Source organism: Anneissia japonica, unplaced genomic scaffold, assembly GCF_011630105.1.
Source record: "Anneissia japonica isolate Jap-2015-1 unplaced genomic scaffold, ASM1163010v1 scaffold685_len2926416_cov193, whole genome shotgun sequence".
NCBI lineage: Eukaryota > Metazoa > Echinodermata > Crinoidea > Comatulida > Comatulidae > Anneissia > Anneissia japonica.
The window spans coordinates 2,208,638-2,211,806 of record NW_022692922.1 but is presented as its reverse complement, the minus strand read 5'-3'; the positions used below and the strand labels follow the sequence as shown (position 1 = coordinate 2,211,806).

The following is a 3,169-nucleotide window of genomic DNA, read 5'->3' as shown; positions in this document are numbered from 1 at the left end:
ATGGCCTGTGCGTATCTAGTGAAATGATCAGTGATTACAAGGATGCTATTATACCCACCCTTTGATTTTTCTGGTGAAAGGTAATCCATGGATACTAACTCCATGGCCTCACTTGTTCTAATGCTAACTAAGGGGGCTTTGGGACAGGCTGATGGTGGTGTCTTCCGCCGAATACACCTACCACAGGCTTTGATGTAGCTAGAGACATCGCTTTCCATCTTGGGCCAATAAAACCTGTCTCTTATACACATCTAGATGTGTATAAGAGACAGTATATATAATTAAATAACAACAGAAGAGGAATCTTACAAATATATAAATTAAATACTGACCGAAGAGGAATCTAACTAGGAAAAACTCAGCCTCCACCGGGACTCGACCCCAGGATGTTTTAACGTGTCTGAAGTCAGGATTTTGATGTAGCACTAACATCGCACTCGACTTCCAGAGTTATATGCTCAGAAAAAGGCATACCTTATAGATTTCTGACTAGTTTGGCCACGTGCGATAATAGTGCTTTATCAACATCGTGACTTCAGACACGTCAGAAAAAAAAAAATGTGCAACGTACTTAAATTCTACCAAACGCTTGAATCACCACAGTGCCTTCGTGGTAAATTTCGCCATGTATGCGAAAAGTCCCGGGTTTCGAGTCCCGGTAGAGGCTACGTTTTTTTCTTCCCTAGGTGCAACGAGACCCGATGAGAACCGTCCATTAGCTATAAAACCAACCTTTGGACGTGTCTTGGAGAGTTTTTTAGGCGGATTTGATATCATCAGCTTTCTGTCCTCTTACTTGTCGTCAACAATTTGGTAACTCAAAAGTTTGCTGATTAACACATTAATTAATCCAACTTTGATATCATTTGGTCAGTTACAGACAGACGTGAAATGTATGCGTCAAACTGTACAGCAGAGTTAATAAAGCTTAATTAATAAATTAATTAATAAACTCATTTTCACTTCCTATACTATCAAATGTGTGTAGTTTCTTGTCTAAAAGAACTCAATATATACGTTTGGGTGCGGCAATTTCTACTACTGAGTCGATTACTTGTGGTGTTCCACAAGGAACCAAGTTAGGACCCATTCGTTTTTACAGTAATAGTAAATGACCTGATGACAGATGCCAGAACGATCGAAATTTGTAAACGATTTACCAGTCGGTTATTGATGAGTACAGTGAGAAAAGCAGGTGTTAGCAAACTTCAAAGTCATCTTGACAATCTGCAAAGCTAGTGCGATATCAACGACATAGTTCCAAATCTATCAATTTTCAATTTATGCACATTCATTTTCTGAGAAAGGAACTGTAGTTCATTCCTCCGATCTGGGAGGTGAGTTACTTCCAGTTTCTCAGCGTATACAGCTACTTAGAGTGCATATTCAAAGTAATATAAAGTGGGATGGCAGGTTTAATAAATAAAGATGAGTTTGAGTCAGAAAAGTATCATAAGATCTGTGATGTTTTACCCTAACTGACGTGTTATCATACAGAAAACTTAGTACGTCCCCAAATATGTGCGTACTATAACTAGTGTTAGATGCAGAATGGGCCTTTGATGCGATTACCTTAAGACATAATATTTGAAAAAACTAAGTGGCGAAATCGATGATGAATGGTGGCGTTGTCTACTATCATGGTATGGAAAGATAAATATGGTAGTCAAATCAACATTCGTAAAGTTACAAGATATGTTGGACTATCATCACCTTTTGCTTCTTTTACAAAGACCTTGTTGATAGTTTAAATGCCCTCGAATGTAGTGTTGTCATTGCAAATTCAACTTTCAATGCATTTTGTAATGCCGATGACTTACTACTTGTAAGCCTAACTACTACTCGCCTTCAAATGTTAATCAAGTATGCTAATGAATATATGTCATTTCATGGGTTACACTACGATTAAACCCCTGTAAAAATACATGTACCATATTTGGCAAGAACACACTTTACCCTGATCCATCATGGTTTCTGGTACTGGTACTGATACTGGTATTGGGTATTTATATTGCGCTTTTCTCTTGCGGTTATGAAGCGCAAGTCAAGCCTCAATAATTCAGGAAAACAATGGTAGGCATAAAATCAATCATTATTCAGGAACCCAATGCGTTACAATAGTACAGTCACACAATCAACAAAAACAAAGCAGTTTGCAAAGTTAAATTAAAAACAATAAAAACACAAAAAGAAAAAGTAGCAAAAAGAGGCTTAAGCAAACAAGTAAGTCTTGAGTACATGTTTAAAAAGATTAGGATCTAAGATATTTCTAATGTGAGTTGGAAGACTGCTGGATGAGTGCAAACTAAATGTCACTGAAACAATGACCTACCATGGCGTTATTCTCTCAAATAGTCCACTCAACATTGTGAAGATAGGGTTAAAAAATGCCAAAAAGCGGTTTTTTTTTTCTTTCTTCAGAATGTTGGTAGGCCCTCTAACGATGTTAAAATACATGTCTGGGAGACTGTCATGTTTCTTACCTTAGTATATGGGTGTCAGTGCGTAACAACGCAAAAATCAGACACTACTCAGAGCAAGCTTAATAAGCATTAATTGGTTTAAATAAATATTGTAAACTCCATTACTACATAGTATCAATATATCTTGCTTAACATTAAGGTTAATGATAACAATGCTCTTAGAAATACAATAATTGATCGTATAAAACGAAGTGTTAATTATGATGTTTCTTTGTATATAATATTTGTTTAATAATAAGTACAGTCACAATTTATGGGATTTGTGATAGTATTAAAAATGTGATGGAGAGAGATATGTTAATTAACAATTACTGTTACAGTTACTATTTATTCAGTAAATTATTTACATTTCACAAGAGAAAAAAGAAAATTTGGTTTTTTTTTATTGATAAATGAATGGAGGCCTGTATAATTCCGGAGACACTTAAGCTCAGGCCACCTAAAACAAATAATAAAAAAAAAACGATTAATAATTGAGGCTATATAAAGTTTTTTAATCAGTACAATAAACACAGTAAATAAATAAGTACAACAAATTAAGTAAAATAAAATGAGAAGTTTGAATATAAAATATAAAAAGAAGTAAATAAAACAAAGGTAAGGCAGATAAACAATGAACATTTGAATATTATCGAACTTTTGCTTAAAAGTTTTTGATTAAGTATTGTCTATATATATATATATAT

General features: G+C 34.6%; 1 protein-coding gene across 5 annotated transcripts in view; it reads right to left on the bottom strand.

The window, feature by feature from the left end:
- Nucleotides 1-3,169, bottom strand: part of LOC117100524 — a 38,753-nt gene that overhangs the window by 921 nt on the left and 34,663 nt on the right. The window lies entirely within an intron of this gene.